The sequence below is a fragment of the Gossypium hirsutum genome, chromosome D11, assembly GCF_007990345.1.
Source record: "Gossypium hirsutum isolate 1008001.06 chromosome D11, Gossypium_hirsutum_v2.1, whole genome shotgun sequence".
Classification (NCBI taxonomy): domain Eukaryota; kingdom Viridiplantae; phylum Streptophyta; class Magnoliopsida; order Malvales; family Malvaceae; genus Gossypium; species Gossypium hirsutum.
Window position 1 is genome coordinate 36,967,195 of NC_053447.1, and position 11,162 is coordinate 36,978,356.

At 35.7% G+C, this 11,162-nt stretch overlaps 1 non-coding gene across 1 annotated transcript; it reads right to left on the minus strand.

Moving 5' to 3' along the window:
* LOC121224031 (small nucleolar RNA R71) lies at positions 1-107 on the minus strand. The gene has a single exon (XR_005921495.1). It is a non-coding gene; the product is annotated as a small nucleolar RNA R71 (small nucleolar RNA).
* Between the last annotated feature and the right edge of the window lie 11,055 nt (positions 108-11,162).

Sequence of the window (11,162 nt, forward strand, 5' to 3'; positions counted from 1 at the left end):
AAACTCAGAAAAGAAATTACTAAATTTTAGCAATCTGATGATGAGTCTTTGTATGAGGCATGAGAAAGATTTAAGAAGTTATTATGAAAATGCTCCCATCATAGAATTCCTCATTGCTCAACTGGAGGCTTTCTACAATGGTCTCAACGCTTATACAGGAATGGTGGTAGACGCTTCAAGGAACAGAGCTCTTATTTCAAAGTCGTGCAATGAAGCATATGAGATTCTTGAAAGAATTTCGAGTAAAAACTACCAGTGGCCTACTTATCGAGCATCCATAGGGAGAAGAGTAACAGGAGATCATAAAGTCGATGCTCTTACATCTTTAGCAGCTCAGGTATCTACTTTTACTTCCATGCTTAAGAATATTTCTTTTAATGGTTGCAACACTAACATGACATGTCAACAACCAAGTCTATTTGAGAACATCGCATGTGTTTACTATGGTAATGGTCACGTATTCGAAGAATGTCCATCCAATCCTGAATCTATTTACTATGTGGGAAATTAACATCAAGATAGGAATGGCCTAGTTCTACAATCGAATCACTATAATCCTTCATGGAGAAATCATTCCAATTTCTCATGGAGTATTCAAGGTACTGGTCTAGGTAATTCCTATATGCACTCTCATCCAAATCGTTTGTCAGATTTTTCTTTAAAAATATAGAAACCTTAGCCAGTTGAGTCTTCAAATACTTTGGAGAATTTGCTAAAAGCATATATTTATAAAAGGATGCCACTCTGAGGAATCTTGAGAACTAGATTGGACATTTAGCTAATGTGATAAGAAATAATCTTAAGGTGCTTTGCTAAGTAATATGGAGAATCCCAAAAGCACATGCAAAGAACAGTGTAAGACTGTTACTTTGAGTAGTGGAAAGGTGTTAGAACCAGCAGTTGTTGAATTCAAAGATGAGCATGCTGTTGTCCATAATCAGAAGGAAGTTCAACTAGAAGCTGAATCTCCCACAGTGTAGAATCTTATTTATGTGAACCCTACTGAGGCACAATCGCAACAGAGTAATCCTGAAGAATCAACACCCAAGGTATATCCAAAATCAAAACTTCCTCTAAATATTTGTCCCATTAAGGTAAAACGTCGACCACCTCCTTACCCGTAGAGATTCCAGAAGCAATAACAAGAGGTACATTTTAAGAAATTCTTAAATGTACTTAAGCAATTACATATCAACATTCTATTGGTAAATGCTCTAGAATAGATGTCAAATTATGTTAAAATTATGAAAGATATCCTTTCTAAGAAGAGGAGGTTGGGAGAGTTTGAGACAATGGCTCTCACTTAGGAGTGTAGTGCATTCCTGCAAAATAAGTTTCCAACAAAGATGAAATATCCTGGAAGCTTTACCATACCATGTAATATTGGTAATTCCTATTGTGGTATGACTCTATGTAATTTAGGAGCAAGCATAAATCTAATGTCCATGTCTATGTTTAGAAAATTGGGAATTGGTGAAGCTACATCGACAACAGTGACACTACAGCTGGCAGATCGATCAATAGCATGTCCTGAAGAAAAAATTGAAGATATTCTGGATATGTTGATAAATTTAATTTTCCTACTAAATTTCTTATTTTGGAAGACCTTTCCTAGCAATTGGAAGAATATTAATTGATGTTCAGAAGAGAGAACTTACCATGTGAGTCTAAGATGGTAAGGTACCTTTTACTATTTTCAAAGCTATGAGATACCCTGATGTAGGAGAAGAATGTTCTGCTATGGATGAGACAGAACAATTATTCTCGATGGATGATCTGCTAGAACAACTCTAGCACCAGATCTATTAAATGATGATGACAGAGATGGTGATCAAGTTGGATTAGAAGACAAATTTAAGGTATTCTCTTCGCAACCCCGTTTTGAGTCTTTGGAGTTGGAATCCTGTAAGTATAAATAGTTGAAAGCTTTAACTGAAAAGCTACCCAAGTTAGAGTTAAAGGTACTACCTTTTCACATTAAATATGTTTTTCTAGGTAACTCTTCTACTCTACTTGCAATTATTTCAATTGAATTAGCTGATAATCAAGAAGAGAAGCTGATTAATGTCTTGAAAAAATTCAAGAAGGCAATCTTTTGGATGATAGCAGACATAAGAGGAATTAGCTCATCTTTTTATATGTACAAAAACATCTTGGAAGATGGTACAAAAGGAACTATTGATGGCCAAAGAAGATTAAAACCCATCACGAAAGAGGTAGTCAAAAAGGAGATCATCTAGTGGTTAGATATGAGAATCATTTACCCCATCTCAGATAGCTCTTGGGTGAGTCTAGTCTAGTGTGTACCAAAGAAGGGTGGCATCAAAGTTGTAAAAAATGAAAATAATTAGCTAGTTTCAGCCAGAACTATTACAGGTTAGAGAATTTGTATTGATTACCGTAAGTTGAATAAGGCAACTTGAAAAGATCATTTTCCATTAATTTTTTAGATCAAATGCAACATAGACTTGGAGGGCACGATAACTATTGTTTCCTTGATGGATATTCAAGATACAATCAGATCCTTGTAGCCCTAAAAGACCAGCATAAGACAACCTTCACATGTCCATACGGTACGTTTGCTTTCAGGTGTATGTCTTTTGGTTTATGTAATGCACCTGCAATTTTTCAGAGGTGTTTGATTGCTATATTCATTGACATGGTTGAAAATTTTTTGGAAGTGTTTATGGATGACTTTCTGTGTTCGGAGACTCTTATGGTAACTATTTAGATAATTTGGCCAAAGTGCTCAAATGATGTGAAGAGACGAACCTTGTTCTCAACTAGGAGAAATACAATTCCATGGCAAGAGAAGGCATCATCTTGGTACAGAGATTTACCAGACAAGGAATAGAAGTTGACAAGGAAAAAATAGATGTTATTGAGAAAATCCTACCTACAGTAACATAAAAAGAGCTGCTTGCTAGCCAAAACTTGATAGGAGCACAATTAAATTATACGGTAACATAAAAAGAGCAACTTGCTATTATTTTTTCTTTGGACAAATTTGGTTCATATCTTATACGTACAAAGGTGATAGTTGATATTGATCATGCTACCATTAAATATCTAATGTCAAAGAGAGATGCAAAGCGATGATTAATGAGTTTGATTTGGTGATATAGGATAGGAAGGGAATAAAGAACCAAGAAGTAGAGCATCTATCTAGGTTGGAGAAAAAAGACGAAACCCACTCCTCAATTCCTATTAATGAGTATTTTCTAGACGAACACATCTTTGAGTAAAGTAATTTCCATAAAACACCTTGGTTTGCAGATTATGCTAACTTTTTAGCTAGTGGTTTAATGTCGCTCGATTTGACATATCAACAAAGGAAGAAATTCCTTCATGATGTTAGATATTATATTTGGGAGGAACCTTTTTTGTTTAAGCAATGTGCAGATCAAATGATTAGAAGGTGTGTAGTCGAAAGCAAAGTAGCTGACATTTTATACCATAGCCATTCATCCTCGAGTGGGGGACATTTTGGAGGATCACGAACTGCAGCCAAAGTATTACAAGCTAGTTTCTTTTGGTCGACCCTATTTAAAGATGCATGTGCCTATGTGAAAGGATGTGATCGATGCCAAAGAGTCGAAAATGTGATTAGGAGGAATGAGATGATGCTAACCAATATACTTGAGGTAGACTTATTTGATGTTTAGGGTATTGACTTCTTAGGCCCTTTCCCTTCTTCTTATGGTAATAGGTACACATCTTGGTAGCCATTGATTATGTGTCCAAATGGGTGGAAGCTAAGGCATACCCGACTAACAATGCCGAGATGGTGATGCGGTTCCTTCAAAAACACATATTTATGAGATTTGCGACTTCTAGAGCTATAATTACCGATGAAGGTTACCATTTCATGAATAAAAGGCTAAAATGGTTGTTGGAAAAATATAATAAAAGCATAAAGTTGGCATAACTTACCATCCTCAGACGAAGGGTCAAGCTGAGTCTACGAATAAAGAAATAAAGGGCATACTTGAGAAAGTAGTTCGCCCAACCAGAACAGATTGGTCCTGGAGGCTTGACGAAGCGTTATAGGCCTACTGGATGACACTTCAGACTCTTTTAAGGATATCTCTTTATAGGTTAGTCTATGGTAAGACATGTCATTTTCCATTGGAATTTGAGCATAAAGCGTATTGGGCTTTTAAACAACTCAATTTAGACCTAAAATCTGCTAGACACAAACGAATGTTACAAGTCAATGAGTTGGTAGAGATAAGATTATTCTCTTGTGAGAATGACAAAATTTTTAAATAAAAATAAAAAAGATGGCATTATAAGCACATGTCATCGTATGTTTGAAGCGGGACAACATGTCATTTTATTCAACTCAAGATTGAAGTTTTTCCTAGGTTATCTTAAATCCCGATGGTCTGGACCCTTTATGATTAATCAAGTTTTTTCGTTTGGATTTGTTGAACTCCAAAACAATAAAGAAGGTACGTTCAAAGTTAATGGTCAACGACTAAAACATTATTGGACCGGTAAAGTCGAGCAAGAAAACACTTTGCTTATTGTAACCGATCCATGAGAATTTTTCTGTCAGAAAACTATTAATTTTGTATATAAATAAATTTTATATTTATGTTTATGTTTATTTTTACTTTTAATTTTAGTTACATTTTACTTTTAGTTGTAAATAAAATAGATAAATTTTGTAAACAAATAAATGGGTCAGTAGAAATAATAATGTAAATAAAACTCCTAATTAAAATTAAGTTGACCATTAAGTGAAATTAGAGTTAGTTTATTAGAGTTATTTTATTATATTTTTCTCCCTGAATTTTCTTTTCTTCTTTCAGCTGCCTCCTACCTCACCGCTGTCATCATCTCTACCACCACCACCACCAGCCTGGTGCGATCCGAATAGCATAAACTGACCCCTATGTGCACGCACCCTTTAGAAGCAGGCCTTGCATGCTGCTCTGTCGCACACCATCAGCCACCATCGGCCAAATATGATAGTCCTAACACGCTTTCGGCATCAATTGATTAGGCATCATCAGTCTATGTCGGGCGCAATTGAGTACCATCAAGCACTGCCAAATACTATCAACAGCAATTGACCGTCATCGACTCTATCAGGTGAAACCCAGCGAGCCCTTTCGATAACCGTCGATAGCAATCGCACACCATAAAAAGCAATCAGATCCTATCGAGCCGTGTGCACCAACAGTCGTTGGCCGCAGCAGATTTTTTTCTTCAATCCCTTTGGTGATTGTGGTTGACCCCTCAATGTTAGGCAAAATCTAACTGTTGCCCTTAACCTATCTTGAGGTAATTAGAGGATTAAAAATTTTCTTCTTAGCACTTTTTTATCTTGGTTATTTTTGAAGATGAATCGAAAAAGGAAGAATTTAGACATTCAAGAGGAAGAGTTTCAACCATAGTTCCGAACCCTAGGAATAAGGGCCAGATACATCAAAATGTTTAAAAAGAAACCCTTACTTCCATAAAAGGGTTTTCAACTGGATAGTGAGTATGATGTACCGACACTTACACGGGAAATAATTGAGATGCGAGGGTGGAAATTCCAATGTGATAATCTCCGCTTGATGAGGATATTGTTAGAAAATTCTGTGGCCACTTGAATTCGCCAACTTTGACAATGCTACAATTGTGAAGGAACGAGTTATCTTTATCATCAACAACCATTAATGTCATATTTAGTCTACTAGATATTGATGATGACGACTATTATACCATGGTAGTCGGTGTCACTGAAGAGATGGTTCTAGACATATTGAAAGTCGTCACGATTTAAGGAGAAAAATGGATGACATCAAGACAAGGAACTTGTTATTGTCGTATGGATATCTAACTCGAAAGGCAAAGGTATGGTTCTGCTTTATTAGAATGAGTATTATTCCTGTGTATTCAAATTGCACTATTTCAATGATTCAAATGATTCTCCTATATTGTATAGTGATTAGGAAGTCAATTAATATGGGGAGAATAATACTTAACAAAATTTGAGAGTGTGTAGAAAGAAGAAAAGGTTATCACAATTTCCCATCACTCATCACTCTGATACGTTGCCAAAGTAACATACCGATGCGAATCAGTGAAGAACCTTACCACAAAGGTAAGATCACTGCCTATGACATATCAAAGGCAGAGGTGACATTACAAGGAAAAAATCAGATACTACATATTGATGGGGATGAGATGACAAAAACAGAAGCTAATTCTAGTAGTACCAAACCATTGGATGATCTCGCACCAACCTTTATGTCTACTTAACCTTCTATAAATTTGGTAACATAGGTGGAAATTTTGGATTTATTGCAACATATGAACAAGCAGCAATGAAAGTACTACAAGTACACCAAGATTCGAGATGAATCAAATCAACTTGCTTTTATGAGCTTATTTAAATCTTTTGATTACATTCCTGAGTTCTAGATTTAATACTCAAGCCATAGAACCCAACTCATGGAACTGGTCATGAGAATTTCGCTACACCGAGGCAAGATACTAGAATGGAGGAGGAGATAGACACATAAAGAGATGGGTCAATAAATAAGGGGGTTTTCTTTATTTTAAGAAATTTCTTTTTAGTTGATTCTATTTTTAGAATACTACTTTTACTCGTATTTTTGTTTTAATTTTTTTACAAAATAAATTTTGAGCTACAATTATTTTCAAGAGTTTTTCTTATTATTATTTGATGGTTGTTTTTGAACAATGAGGATAGTGTTTTGTTTAAGTTTGGGAGGGACCATGCCTCAACTTTCTTAATTTTTGCCCAATTTTGTAAAAGATGCATTCGTGCAATAAGGCTAAAAAGTGGAAAAGATGTTCATCATCAATCGAGTATGGTATGTTAGTTCAAATTTAGGTATGACCTTTTATTCATTTCAAGTATTTTTTATGTTACATAAATTATGAGATGAATTTTGATTTTATGAGTATGTAGGTTCACCATAATTGTTTTATATTCCCTAGAAATTAAGCATGTATAAGGATTTAGTCTCTAAAATTGATTTGGTAATTCCTTTGAAGTGAAATCCTAGATAGAAAAAGGGGTTTAAAAATGATTTAGGATCATTTCCTTTGGACTGGTTAAGCTTTCAAACCTACCTTTAATTAAATCCTTTAAAAACCAATTCTAAGCTATATGACCTATATTTTTGGCGATAACCTATGAAATATGTAGCTTATATTAAATAATTATTTCTGTGACCTCTTGAACCTTAAAATCTTAGCCTTGCTTACTTTGGAAGCATTTTGAAGATTAATTTGGGGGAGATAGCACTAGAAAGAACATAGGTTTTCCTCCTTACTTATTGGTTAAATTGTTCCCACTTAGTTATCCTTAGCATATATTTTAGTATTTTCAGTTTAGTAAATACATTTTATAACTCAGGAAATTCTAGCCTATTTTATCCTTAATTTCGCTATCCTTAGCATATATTATGGAAATATTCTCAGATATGATCGAAGACTCTTTAGAGGTTTTTATGGATAATTTCTTAGTCTATGTGAATCATTTTGATCATTGCGTTAACAATTTGGATAAAGTATTGAAGCAAAGTGAGGACACACATCTTATCCTAAATTGGGAAAAATGTCATTTCATGGCAACTGAAGGCATTGTGTTAGGACATCTCATCTCTAGTCAAGGCATTCAAGTAGATAAAGTGAAGGTGGAAATCATTGAGAAATTACCTCCACCAAAAAACGTGAAAGGTATTTGCAGTTTTCTTGGACTTGTGGCGTTTTACCGAAGTTTTATTATAGATTTTTCAAAAATTACAAAGCCTTTATGCTCATTGCTGGAACAAAATCAAAAATTCTTCTTTGATGATGCATGTTTGGATGCCTTTATTTAGTTAAAAAAATAGTTAGTGAATACACCTATTGTCGTTGCACGAGATTGGTCTCAACCTTTTGAAGTTATATGCGATGAAGGAGACTTTGTTGTGGGTGTGATTCTATGACAAGAAAAGGGAAAAATATTTCACGCCATCTATTATGCTAGCAAAACTCTTATAGAGGCTCAATTCAATTATACCACCACAGACAAAGAATTGGTGGATGTAGTCTTTGCTTTCAACAAGTTTTGTTCCTATCTTGTTGGTGCAAAGGTTATTGTATTCATTGATGACTGGCATTGAGATATCTCTTTGCGAAAATGGATGCCAAACTATGACTAATACGTTGGATATTACTGTTACAAGAATTTGACATCAAGATAAAAAATCGTAAGGGTTCAGAGAATCAAGTTGTACACAATCTGTGTTGATTGCAAGTTGGTAGCGAAGATGAAAACATAATTCAAATTGTCGACGCATTCCTAGATGAGAAGTTATTTTCTATAGATGCAACTCCTTGGTATGCGGATTTTGTTAATTATCTAGTGTGTGGAAAACTCACATTGGGTGTCGCAGGCCATAAAAAAAAGATTTCTTCGTGACGTAGTAAAGTATCATTGGAACGAGCCATATTTGTTCAAGTTATGCAATGACAACATCATTCGATGTTGTGTTCCAGAAGAGGAGATGCTTTCAATCCTGAAGCATTGTCATGATGCTCCTTATAGAGGTCATTTCAGTAGTATCAGAACTACTGTTAAAGTTCTTCAATCAGGATTCTACTTACTATCATTATTCAAATATGCCCACAATTTTGTAAATCAATGCGATAGGTGTCAGCGCACTAGTTCTATATCCCGATGCAATGAAATGTTGCAGCAACCAATTATGGAGGTTGAATTATTCTATGTTTGGGGTATGGATTTTATGGGACCGTTTCTAAGCTGATTTGGAAATATTTATATTCGAAGCTGTTGACTGCATCTTGAAGTGGGTTGAAGGTGTTGCAGTCCCAAAGCTGATTTGGAAATATTTATATTACATCAAAGGCATTGTTGAGTGATCAGGGTACACACTTTCATTGCAACCAAGTGGCAACCGCACTGAAGAGATATGGAGTTAATCATATAATGGCTACTACTTATCATCTGCAAACCAATGGACAAGCCGAAGTATCAAATCGACAAATTAAGAGCATTCTTGAAAAGGTTGTAAACCCTTCGAGAAAAGATTGGTCTTTCTGATTGGATGACTCTTTATGGGCACTGCGGACAACATACAAAACTCCATTAGGGATGTCGCCGTATCAATTGGTTTTTGGGAAAGCATGTCACTTGCCAGTTGAGCTGGAACACAAAGCAATGTGGGCAATTAAGCAAGTGAACATGGACTATGTAGTGGCGGGAGAGAAAAGGCTATTGGATATCACTGAACTAGAGGAGATTAAGAGAAAGGCCTATGTAAACATAGTGATTTATATAGAAAAGACCAAATGATGGCATGACAAGATTATTTTACAGCGACAATTTATCGTGGGTCAACAGGTTTTATTATTCAATTCTCGACTAAATTGCACCCAGGTAAATTACGTTCATGTTAGTCTGGACCTTTTGAAGTTGTCGATGTATTTCCTCATGGTGCAGTCACAATTCAAGATTTACATGATGGACACCTGTTCAAAGTAAATAGACAAAGGCTAAAACACTATTTTGGCAACAGTGATCAAAAGCAGGCAGAGACCATTAAATTGGTCGAAAAGTTTTAATTTTTAATTATTACTCCATGACTTTAGTTTAATTTATTCATGTTTAGTTAAAGTTTATTTTCCTTCATCTTTTCAGAATAATTAGGTACCTTTGTCGACGCATTAAAATTTTACTGTCAACACATTCCGTAATTATGTACTACCATTTATAACTCATTAGAATTCAAGGAAATTCATATTCCATCGTTGGATCAAAAATCATTCAGTTGTTTGATCCTTCCCAGCAGGGACAATTTCTATTGGACACAACAATTCCTGCCTGCTTTATATCTCTCCACAAAACAACACGCCTCTCTGTCTTCCTCTTTCACTCACTATAAATCCTCCCCCACTGTACCGACTGTAATGCATTCAAGCAACCAATTTTATTTCCTTTCTCCTCTCAAGTTCATATTTTTTAAACTTTAAACCGTTTTCCTTCAAAAAAACATGGAAAAACAAGAGGCTCGATCAAGAAAGCCACTAAATCTGCTGAAGACATACGTCCTCTGCTACCGCAGTTTGTGAATCGGAATCCCCTGGGCTAGTGTAGAAGAAGGAGCCAGCAATCTTTTTGAATAAAGCGACAAAGGAATGATTTCAAGACAACCTGTTGAAGTGAAACTTCCAGCCTGAATAGGGCATTTCACTTTCGTAGTAACAACACTTGGGTAAGCAAGTCTACAAAACCATCTTGAAGTTGAAGTGGGAAACTTCTTGCACCCATCCTGGAAGCTATTCTCCTTCACTGGTACGTGAGTTTTATGCTAACCTTTATGATCATGAGTTAGAGTTCATTTTTGTTCGAGAAGGCTTAATCTATGGGACACTAAAAAAATCAACGAGTTGTACAACACCAAGGTGGATGTAGACGAACCCTCCGAGTTCATTGAGGATACCGCAGATGAAAAATGAGACCTGTTGGTGAAAGACTTGTGTGTCGAATGAGCATTATGGATGGCTTCCCACCACAAGAATTATACGATGCACCATCGCTTCCTGATGCTGCAAAGCAAAATCTGGTTTCATTTTGTCAACTGCAAGCTAAAACCTCTACTCATTCCATCGTCAAGGGCAGAAAGATTGATGTCAGCATACTATGTGACAGCCCAAAGTTGACCCTAGTCGGGAAGTGGTTTCGGGACCGCTAAACCGAGTCACCGAAATGTTTGAATGTGATACTTATTGTCTAGAATATGTAATTATGAATGTGTGAAAATTTCAAGCTTCAATTTGGTTGATTTCATGTGAATTTAGTCAATAGGACTTATGTGAGAAAATTCTAAAATGTGATAGGTCAATGTGTGAGGACCTATTAGTGCATGTGGACAAAGGGGGGACTTGCATGTCAAATTCCCCCCTAATGAGTAGTGGCCGGCCATGACAAGGAATGATGGGCAAAACATGTCATGAAACATGTTTTGTTAATGGAAGAATAAAATAAGGAGTATGGGTAATAAAGAAATGGAAACAAAAGAAAAAAAAATGTGTGGTTGCCCCCCATTGCCGTGAGCTAAAGAGAAGAAAGGAGAAAAATTTGTGTTCATCCTTTCTCACCTTCATTTAGCCTAAATTAGAAAGAAAAA